The sequence below is a fragment of the Pezoporus flaviventris genome, unplaced genomic scaffold (assembly GCF_033815535.1).
Source record: "Pezoporus flaviventris isolate CSIRO_AGI_PZ_B2104156 unplaced genomic scaffold, CSIRO_AGI_Pfla_v1 ptg000037l, whole genome shotgun sequence".
NCBI lineage: Eukaryota > Metazoa > Chordata > Aves > Psittaciformes > Psittacidae > Pezoporus > Pezoporus flaviventris.
In genome coordinates, this window is record NW_026892585.1 from 18,033,234 (window position 1) to 18,044,974 (window position 11,741).

The following is an 11,741-nucleotide window of genomic DNA, read 5'->3' on the forward strand; positions in this document are numbered from 1 at the left end:
CTATTCTTTGCAACTTCAATATATTTCCTGAGGAAAAGAGTCATTGTACGTAGACAACCATCAGCACTGTATCCTTCGGTTCATTAAGACCTAAATACTCCAATAAAGCCTTGAAAGAAAGATAAGAGATTGTGAAACTGAGAGGAAAATGTAGGGAAACTTTCACTTCAAATGTCCTAAAAATATGAACAGCCAGGTGAAATGCAGCAAAGCTGGGGGGGGGGGGGAACGGACGAATTTCAAAGCATAAAGTAAATGCTGTTCTGTCACAGGTACTTGGAGGAGAAAAACCAAGAGAAACCATGCAATGGAAACAGGAGAGATGAAAACTGTTAATTGGTTCTGTGCTACCAAGGATCTGCAGTTTGCAAATGATCTGTTTGAGGATGCATAACCCCGTGAGATGAGGGGATCACAGTTTGAGGGAAAAAATGGATCTATTATTACAGCTTATCTGATGGATAAACATGAAGAGTTTTGAACTGTGCATGTCTTACCTGTGGCAACATGGAGGCATTTTGGTGCATCCACCTGTAATCTGTGGTTTGTGTTAGTCTTTCCACTGTAAGATGCGCAACGGGCGATAGAGGACCAACACCCTGCCAAATTTACTCAAATCACCTCCTTGTAAACAACTGCTTGTAAAGATACAAGCAGTTCTGTGCAAGTCCTGAAGGAGCCTTTCATCGACATTATTTAGTTCTACACCAGTTTGTAAATTTGCTTTTTGGTTACTTGGCTGCTTACTTCCTGGCTGCATAATTAGTGAATACTGATGGAATAAACTTCTGAAACTTCTTTCTACGTGGCCAGATAACACATAATCATGTTTAAAATCTGACAGATCAGTAGCACTCAAGTAATGCTTTTTATCTGGTCTTTGTTTATATCATTTGTACCCTTTGATAGCTTTTGTATCTATTGGTCAATGCAAATTTGGCAGAGGAGCAAAGGATTACAAAGATGCAAAGTTCCCTTGAGCTTTGGGCAAATGGGTGCCCCAGTGAAGGAAGGGCTGATGTGTGTGTGCAAGAGTTACTTGCTCTAGATAATCTGGTGCTACCCCATCAGCACAGATGACTAGTCAGGGCACTCACAGGGCAGTCACATCATGCATGGTCTTGCATAGTCAGAGATTTGGAGATGAGGAGGTAATGTGGGTTGAGAACTCAGGCTTTTAATATACGTGAGGTCTTGTAGACACATTGAGGGCAGCCCTGGTGTTTTGTGACTGGAGGATGTAAGGGGTGGAGGAGAGTAATTGTAGTATATGTGAATCCATAGTAGCCCAGGATTCACTAATTCCACTGCTTGTGAATGACAACAGTATGAAAACAACATAGCAAAGACAGAGATCCAAGGCCAAGCTGTGAAGTCAAATCAGCAAAGGATATAGCCAGGCGCAGCCATATCTACAGCGCAGCTCAGGCGAGGACTGATAGCAAGGGCCTGAGCTCAAATGCAGCTTGTGAGCCAAGGGGCAGAGGCCCCAGATAACGTGTCTTGCAGTTCTTTCTCACACAACATTTCTCAGAGGGGTCTGATTCAAATTTACACAACTACCATATCAAAGCTGACTTTGAAGAGTGACAGCCAAGCCCTGGGGTGTGGGGAGAAGGGGAGAGATTGTAGTGTGTGTTGGTGCACTTGGGGCCTGACAATACACAGTGAAGTAGCTTTAAGGGTATAGGGTTGTTGGTTTTGGGTTTTTTAACATGGGACTTCAGCTCATAAATCTGTTGTTTCTGGAAAATAATGCACAGAGGGCTGAATTCTCATTATTCAAGAAACCAGTGATCCAGCTGTGGTTTCTCATGTGCAGATAAAAATGGCTCCTATCGTAGTAAGACTTTCACCATGTCTAGTAATTACCCGCCATACCTAGTTTTGTGTCTGCAGCTTCTCAGTTGGTGACCCATTGTTTGTAAGACAAAGACCATCCAGGTATCAGAAAATCCAGCTACAGCTGCAGCAGAAAAAAACAGAATTGGAAGGTGAGTGGGCTGCCTCTGCCTATCTTCATTCATAGAAAGCGAGCTATTGTGGGACATCTTGAAGGAGCTGCTTGAAGTAAATGTGCTGGCTGAACAATGTGGCACTTGGTGCAGATCCTTGGGCAGAAGCAGGGGTGTGGGTGCCCTTGTGTAGACAAGTTCTGAGTGTATACATATGTGTACATATATGTATATATATTCACAGGAGTGCTCATCACTGAATGTTACTGGAAAGAAAGGTAATTTTGTGGAAAATCGGGTTTGAACACATGTAGGCTTAGAATCATAGAATCACAGAATGGTTTGGTTTGGAAAGGACCTTCAGATCATAAAGTTCCAACCCCCCTGCCATGGGCAGGGACACCTCACACTAAACCATGTCACCCAAGGCTCTGTCCAACCTGGCCTTGAACACCACCAGGGATGGAGCATTCACAACCTCCCTGGGCAACCCATTCCAGTGCCTCACCACCCTAACAGTAAAGAACTTCTTCCTTATATCCAATCTAAACTTCCCCTGTTTAAGTTTTAACCCGTTACCCCTTGTCCTGTCACTACAGTCCCTAATGAAGAGTCCCTCCCCAGCATCCCTATAGGCCCCCTTCAGATACTGGAAGGCTGCTATGAGGTCTCCACGCAGCCTTCTCTTCTCCAGCCTGAACAGCCCCAACTTTCTCAGCCTGTCTTCATACAGGAGGTGCTCCAGTCCCCTGATCATCCTTGTGGCCCTTCTCTGGACTTGTTCCAACAGTTCCATGTCCTTTTTATGTTGAGGACACCAGAACTGCACACAATACTCCAGGTGAGGTCTCACGAGAGCAGAGTAGAGGGGCAGGATCATGTGCAAGCATTTTACTTAGACAGAGAAATGGTTTGCTTCCAAAATATTTCTTTTCTGAGCTTTTGCTTTTATCCTGCAGTACTGTATGGAAGATCTTGGGAACAGGGGACAGCTTGTTGCATTTAACCCTTGGTAAGGGGCTACTGCTGCTCAAGTGGGCACTAGAAGACGTATGAGGAGGTCTCACAGGATTTGAGTTGCTCTGGAAAGGGATTTGGTATTTGAAAGATACTACAAAATTCTTATCTTGTGTGACCTCTGCTAACCCCACCTAGTTGAAAGCTTGTTTGGAGGCTGGAAAGAAGTGTTGTTTATTAAAAAAAGTAATCTGCAGCTTTACTTCAGCTCAGCAGCTATAAACTGTAACACATTTTTGCCTCTTAGTCTGAATATATTCGAGCTGCTGGAAAAAAATAAGGAAGTGCAGGATAGTTACATTACAACCAATGGGATTTTTCAGTTTCATTGTCATTGTGATTTAAGCTGTTTGCCAGTACAACTGAGCGGTTACACTGAATGTGAACTGAGGTTCATGAGAATGATGTCTGTGCCTTGCTTTGTATACTCACAGGTTCTTGTTTCTCTCATTGTGTTGGGTTATCCCCTCCCACATCCCTGTGGATAAGCAATAATATGATTAGTATATCAGCAGAGGGAATTTTCAAAGAATAACAGACTAAAGCGTGTCCTTTTTTGCTAGACTTCTCGCAAACTGTGGAGGCATTCATAACTTATCATTTGTGTCATATATAGCTAATATTATTTTATAGAAGACAGATACAAACCTATGCAGTTAAATAATTGGTTTTCAGGACTGCTTCTGTGATGTGTTTATCTATGTTCTGTCACAAACTGTTACACTGTGCTCATTACTCCACTGCATCGCTATTAGAAGGAGCTCTATAATGTCGAACCAGATGCAGTTATAACGAATACATCATTTCCCATGAGTAATTAATTCTGCCGTTACAATGTTTATCTCACTTTGGTTTGAATTTTTCCAGCTTCAGTTTCCATTAGTTTGATGACTTCTGCGACATGACAGGGTAGGAAGATACCAATATTTCCTGTGGAAAAAAAGGGCTACAATAAAATTCATCTGCCTTAGTTTTCTGGTTCATTCCTACACCCGTGCCCAATTGTGTATACTGCGTGAGCATTTCTTTGACCCCAGCGTCTCCTATGGATCAAAGTCCATGTAGGAGAAAACCTGCGTGTGTCTGGAGGCTTTACCTCAGCTACTGTTCCAGATGGCAGTAGAGCTGAGATCGCACTAAATTTGGTTCCATCGCTGTCCCAACATCATCTCAACCCCTACGTGCCCTCATGGTGTGCAGCACATGCCCTCAGCATCATGTTACAATAACACTGTCCTCACATTTGGTTTTGGCACTTTGGATGGAAAAAGACGGGGGGGGGGGGGGGGAGGGGGGCGGGGAAGTGATGTTTTAGGATTGCAAGGGCATCAGGGGAGACTTGAAATCAGTGCTGTGCACATGAGCACAGCTACTACTGCTGTTTGGTCTGTGTCACTCTGCACTCCTGGGCTGGGAGGCTGCCTGGGAGGACATGTTTAGAGGACTGGATGTGGCCTTTGAATCAAATTCCCTTCCATGACAACCAAACATTTCCAGTAGTGTAAATGGGCTACTTTAAGTACATTTAGAAGTTGATGTGGCCACAATGTAGTCAGTGGGGAAAAAGGTTTGTGCAGTTTGTGCTGCAACAGTGAGCTGGGACATACACAGGGGTGACTGGCAGTAATGAGGACAGATCCTGCCCTGTCCTTCTCTCTGGCTGCCTTTGTATTGTGCTATTCAGATCAGCAAAAAAGAAGAGTTTTGCACTCTGTATTTCATTTAGTTGCGGTTAGCAGTTAACAAAGACTTTTTTTGTAAAGAAAATTGCATTTTACTATCCATTATTCCATCTCCCTCTTTGTAAAAGGCATCCTTGAGTGAACAAAAGAATGAAATGAACACACCTTGAGTGGCAAATCTTGAGCTCCGGAGGCAGGATGGACAGTTCTATATTTTTAATTAATGACATTCTTTGTCTTACAAGTTTTGAAAAGTATGTCTTTAATAAACTGATTTTTCACAATTATGTTTAGATTTGTGAACAACATCTCCACTATTGAAAAATGATGGTTAAGCCCATCATCTGTATGGCTGTTTACAAGAAAAGCTACATCAGGTAGAGATGAATGCCATGATTACTTTTATAAGATAATTGGAGCCCTGAGTTTTTTTAGCTCTGTTTGTGCATTAGCCTGAAATGAACTTTCTTGCTCAGTGGTTTCATTTGTATCATCTTTTTCAGTCACTAAACCATAAAAAATATACACTCCAATTCCCCAATCAGCTCTTAGCACTTCCTGAATTAGAAAAAAATCATGGCTGCTTCTCAAGTATTATCTGCCTTCATTTAAAGTATTGGCTTATTTTGTGCATTAACTAATAAGACTGTAGTCAGTTATGATGTTTTTCACTATATTTTCAGTCTTTTCCTCCTGACTGTTTTGCCTTTCTCTGTTATCTGCAGGGACAGCCTCAGCTGTGGCAAGTTGCTGCCCCTGTTAAGGCTTGATCAACACGTAGTTACACCAACGTGAGAAGAATGTGAGGTGGTAGGGTTACAGTTTCTTTTCCAGTAGAGCTACGTTGTGCAATTCCTTACATGCACCGTTTATAGAACAACAAACTCCTGTAGCTTATTCTGCTGTTCTATGAGAGAATGAAGTATTACTAATTGAACACCTTTTAATTGATGTACCGGAGGTGACACAGGCTACCTATATTCTTTTGACTTCTGTAGAATAAAATAATGTAATTTTGGTGTATAAGCATGTTCTCCTAAGCCAAAAGCTTAAAACCTGATCCCTCGGGTCACTGTGTTTTTTCTCTACTGCTTTCCTTCACCCCTATTTCAGGCCATGCATACGAAGTACGTCAATCACTGCATGATGCTATCGGGTGTCTCAGACAGCTGGCCACACAGTTGCAGTACACGCATAGCACTGATATTTCCAAATGCAAGAGGGAGCTCAAAGACTTCAAAGGTTTCATAAGGATTGCTCATAAATTATGTTTTCTCCAGGTGGTGTTTCCATGTGCTTTAAAGCTTAAAAAAAAATATCCCTTGTTTCCAAAGTGAATAGATGATCAATCCCGAAAAGCAGACACCGCACTGACCACATTCCAGCACTTTTTGAAGTCTGAAGGGCATTCTGGGAACTCTTGTTTGTTTTTTTTTTCCAACAGTTCAAGAATATCATTTCTATTTTAATTTTATATACAATTTATTGTGCTAACTCCTGACTTCTTTTCCCTCTTTTTTTTCATTTTTTCCCATGGAAAATCTCTGCAAGAAGAGATAACTGGAGCCAAAGCAAGTAAACCTGACATGATAAAATCTGGAAGCTGTATAGCAAAGGTACTTTCCATTCCTCATATTGAAAACAATGCCCAGGCTTCCTTATGTTTTACTATTGTATTGTAATATATTTTGTAACATACTTCTTCATATTGCAAGTTATTTTGCAGTATTTGCACCTTCTTTAAGTGACATCATTTCAGCTATTTATATAGTTTCTCTGATAGTAAATGGCAATCCCAGCTGAGCTTCTCTCTTCATAATGCTAATTTGTAGACAAACAGAGCAAAATCAAATGGTTGCATCTTGCAGGGTACTGTCTTTGTTAACTATTTAATGATCCCTCTAAAAGTGTTTACAACTTATAAAGCAAACTGCAGGTTGATCTTGGAGGATTTGCTGCAATACACAAAATACATTCTTTTTCCTACCTAAATGTAGTGGAATAATTTCAGAAGCCGCTTGCCTTGACTGTAGCTGTCTGAAATTCAGACCACTGAAAATAAAATTGAAATCAGATGACACAGAAGGGTTTGGACAGAATTCAGATAATTTGGTTTTGTTATTTAATCAGACCGTGGCAGGCATATGCATTTATTGATGTAATACTGCTGACTGGAAGAGTCAATGCATACAGAAAGACCACTGGAAGCAGCAGCTGCCACTCTCAACAGATTAAAATCAAAAGAGAATTTTAAGTATGTTTCTATTAATTGGATGTGTAATCATTTTATTTAGAAGGATTTTAATTACACTTAATCTCAGTGTCCTTGTTACGCACCTACATGGGCTAAACGTTCATGATCCTGGAATTAAATGTGTCTAGAGAGAAAAGAAAATGGGAGCACAGAAGAAGAGACATTTAGGAGGAGTGATAAGTAACTTAAAGGTGTGATCTCAGTGTAATTCTCACAGCATAACTGTGAATGTGAAATAAGAGCAACTAGATTTTCACTGCAGACTTTCTGAGAGGATTTTTTTGTTTTGTATAAAATAATGCAATATAAGCCAATATAAACACAGACGTTATCTAGAATGTAGTCAAATATGCTATATCCAGAAGATCAAGGTAAGGTTGCCTGTCCAGTACCGGTTCTGTTGCCCCATAGTTTGCTTCTGCTCTAGATGAGAAAGTCTTTGGCTATGCCTAGGTTACACAGTCAATTGTCAGGCTGTTGGGTCCTAATTTTGGGCACTTGCTGTTGCATCCTGGTACTTGTCTTTTATTGAAGGCCAGAGTACTTCTCGTGTTCTTGAGAATGTTGTTTTATTAATTTGGTTTTGGGGAAAAAATAGTTAGAAATCAATTAAAACCTCACATGCTGAGTGAGACAGATTTCTGCTTTATTCCATGGCTTTGATTGAACTCTGGGATAGGAGAAAAAACATGTTAAGAGATGGCACTGAGTGGAAGCAGAGCAATATGAGAGAGAGCAATGCTCACGACTGATCTAAGGCAGAAGAGCCATTTTGCGAGTAGGGGTGGGGGACAGAGATCCTATTAAAAAAGCCCGTATTGTGACTGGGACACCGCAGGGAGAGACTGCTTCCAGACACAGGAATAAACCTTGTAGGCAGCTTCAAGCCACGCACAGCCTGAGCAGTGCAGCAGGCAGCAACCCTTCCCAGAGCTGCTGGGGAGCATTGCGGCACAAAGCGAGCGGGGCTGTCTCTTCCCAAGCAAATAGAAAGTGCTTTGTTAATTTTAAGTGAGAGTGAAGCGCACCAGGCGCTGCTGCAGCCGCAACAGCCGCCTGAGCTCGGGAAGAAAAGCCACAGTCGGCAGAAGGGAAATGGGCGAAACTTGAGTCTTATTCTTGAAGGCGAGAAGATGTGAAGATGAAGAGGGGAAATGTTTGCCTCATCTCGCTGCTGCTGTGGAAGGAAGCTGTCTTGCTGCAGAGGTGTGAAGTCTGGAGTGCAGCACTTGAGCATCACAGTCAATACTGAAAAGCAAAAGCCTGTAGGCACAGCAGGGTCACAGGCTCTGGCAGGCATCTGCAGGAGGAAAAAGCCTCTTGTCTTTGTGTATGAGAGTTTAGCATTAGGCAGAACTGGTCATAAGCCGTTCGTGTCAAAAAGACCTTGCCAAAAACCTCCTTAAGAATGCAGGGGGCATGTTTTCACCTACAAATACGCTTCACAAGCAGACTGCACCTCCAAAAGAAACTTCAATGGTGGCAGACACTGCCTTGAGCATTGCATGGTGGTTCAGTGGAATAAACTGCTTTATGCGTGAGCTTGTTTATACATAGATTGATCTGAAAAGTAAAACCAACCAAATAAACCTGGTTGGACACAGCCATAGTGGAGTCTGATTAACTAAATTGTTTGTGAAGTCCTAAAGATCTGTCCTAAAGAGATTATCATAGAATGAGCAGAACAGCATTACCCAGCTCTGACTTGACAATTAAAGGGGCAGGTTTCAATTTTATCTGTTTTGAAAGAAAAAGGACAGAGATTGGTGTTACACTAAAGCACATGAAAATGGACACATGAAGCAGAGACAAGCAAAACAGTTCAAGGTGGTAGCAGGGAAATTGCTAATCTCCTAAAGCAAACCAGGCATAGATTTGTTGAGACAGGCTGAAGATATAATCTATCTCTGTTTGTTGCACACCAGGAGCAGATTCCTGCCTTTCAACGTTCCATCCAGACAACTAAAGGAAGATTTTCATTCCACTCACCAGCTGGTTTATAAAAGGAAGAGATCGAGGGAATCCCTTGTGATGCAGGATATTGATACTCCTCTGCGAGGATGAATAGTGCTTCCATGTTACCACACCACCTCAAAGGAGAAGCAGGGATGGCGTGACCATACTTCGTCCCCTGAGGCCTGACTTGATTGTCAGCAGCTAAAGGCTACATTGAATTAACCCTCTGCTTACTCCAGATTAGAAAAGCTGTGGGTGAGATTTGATCAGATCTTACACATCTTGAGCACCTCGCTGCTTCTGTTCTTTGCCTCTTGGAGCACTGTCTGGATGGGATTAGGGCCAGCACCTTCTTTTCCATTTTCACCTCTCCATTTTACACCCATCACTCATTCTTCACACCTGCTGGGGAAGGCTGTTCCTTGGGGACTGGGGCACCAGGAGTCAGGGGGTGTCCTCAAGGGACCAGCAGGACAGGTTGGAGGGCAGGCAGGGTCTGCCCAGAGTCCCCATCAGCTATATCCCTGCTGGCACACAGGGACAGACACAATCCACAGGGTGAGGTTTGGGTTCAGATAAATGGGTCCATGGCAGGCACAGGTGTAGCTGTGATGCAGCTGCAGCACACCTCAGGCAGGAACTGAGGTGAGAACCTTGCCTTAAAAACAGCTCACTGGGAAGCAATGCACCCCTTGGTGAGGTCTCTTCTTTCTTTCCAGGCTACCAGCTGTACTACTTCAAAGCTGGGCCTGAGCCCAGGACATGGAACCCCCAGGAGCTGCTGGGTGCTCTGCAGAACTTGGTTCATCTGTGTGACTGGGGACTCCATCCCATTTGCCATGGATGGCCAACCCTGACTTTCATCTCCTCCTTGTTGTGGTCTCCAGAACTGCCTCACCTGTTCTGTGCTACCACTAAACTGGGTGGAAGGCAAGTAACGTTTTCTCTGCTACAAGGTCAGCTTTTCCCCAGTTCTTTGTTTTCCAGTTTATGTGGGCAGGTGTTTCTTTGAGCCTCCAGTACTACAAAGAGTAACAGCACTTTCTGCTGGTTCTAGAACGTGTGCTTACAACGTAGACTGCTGATAAATCTTTGGGGAAATTCTGGCTACAAATGAAGTACGTCCTGGTTTGCTGTAGGCTATAGTTTATTGGGTGTGAATTTAAGTAGTTTGCAGAGGAGTGCAGTTGAGCTGTACCAATGTTAGTTACCCTGATTATCAATCTTACAGGCTGGCGGGAATGTCAAAATAAGAAATAAATGACTGAAAATACATAAAGCTAAACTCTAAATCATATTTAGTGTTACCAAGTTAGAGAGCAGAACAAGTGAAACCTAGATTTTCAGGACTTAAAATTCATTCAGCCTTTGGTTTCATAAGCTCATATATGATCGTATCATTGGAAACTGATACCAGAAATGCTGGGGACTCACAGAAGGATGAAGAGGCAGGTAAATGGAGCAAGCCACCCCTGTGTTTTGGCTTTGGAGTGTGCCATTTCCTTGTGAAAATGACAGCCTGCCCATATTGTGGAAAATAATGTTTGAAAAAAGCAGTGCTGCTATAAGAAATAAGCAATGGTTCCATGACTGTTTGTCTTTTTACCTCAGAAGGATGCAGATTATGGAGAAATAGTGCCTTATTTAAATACCAGGAAGGAGGGAGATAAAGGCATTGATTCAATGTATTTTGTATGAGAATGTCTCAGGCAGGGAGTACAGTATGGAGCAGCCTTAACAGCAAGAGATAACTATTCCTGAATACAGCCGCAGTGGATTTATTGCCACCTGACAAAGTGGCTGTTGATGCTTCAAGGCAACACCTGTAGGCTCAGGCAGCATTTCAAAGCAATTCAAATACCATCAGCTAATACATCAACCAGCATGTGAAATTCTGAATTGTGTTAATGTTGTCTGTTAGCACTGCCGTGTTTGGGAAAGGAAGTTATGAGTAACTGTCTCTCGAAGGGGCTTTCCTATAACCCCCTTGGGTTTCCTATAAACTCATTTGCTATAAAACCCTTGGGAACAGATTTTATTCAGAATTTCATATGGAGGACCAGAACTTAACCTATGAAAGGAACATCTCTTTCATTTTCTCTTTAAAGCATCATAACTAAACAGATCCTGTACAAAGAAAAATCTAGGCAAGGTGGGATTTTAAGTCTTATGCTGCTTATATAATCTAAAGGCATTTGAAAATCCTATTCATTGCAAGATGTATTCATTAATGGGTGTCAGAAAGCCTGATAAAATGAACAGAAATTAAACCAACCACTCTGTGGAATAACTCGATAACTTCTGTCTTGCAGAGCAGGATGTGCAGTCGGAAAGAACAACTTTAAAGCCTCTGGCAGGTAGAAGGTCACATTCTGGTGCCCACCAGTCTCATCCACTGTGGATGTACATGAATTTTGATAGAAGATTGATGTCTCAGTCTACTTGCTGAGGCCAGGTGGCTACATCCAACTCTCTTCAGTGTGTTTTCTTTTTAACAGGCTTTCCTTCAGATAGCTAAGCAGTACTGTTTTTAAGAGCAGTTGGAAATACTGATTTACCTGCAATTTCAGTGCTGTGCATAATGAGGAATTAGACATAAAAGTGGCAGATGATACAGTTCTTTATGTGTATTAAAGTTGACTTTTCCATCACGTATTTTTCACTTTAAAAATACTGATGGATGCAGATAAAAAACGTGCCTAGCTATAACAAGTAACATTTTCAAAATCAAATAAACCCCTTATCTGTTAAATCAGTAAGCAGTGATTTGATTCATCTGATTCTGAGGAATTACAGAATTAACTGTAAGCCAGTTTACTGTTCACATCTGTAGAGAAAAAGTAAAGTTGAATGCTATATTAAGATAAAACTTGAGTG

At 42.0% G+C, this 11,741-nt stretch overlaps 1 long non-coding RNA gene across 1 annotated transcript; it reads left to right on the forward strand.

The window, feature by feature from the left end:
- Positions 1-6,203: 6,203 nt before the first annotated feature.
- On the forward strand, positions 6,204-10,033 carry LOC133275212 (uncharacterized). Its single transcript, XR_009745440.1, has 3 exons — positions 6,204-6,270; positions 8,834-9,119; positions 9,584-10,033. It is a non-coding gene; the product is annotated as an uncharacterized LOC133275212 (long non-coding RNA).
- Positions 10,034-11,741: the final 1,708 nt, after the last annotated feature.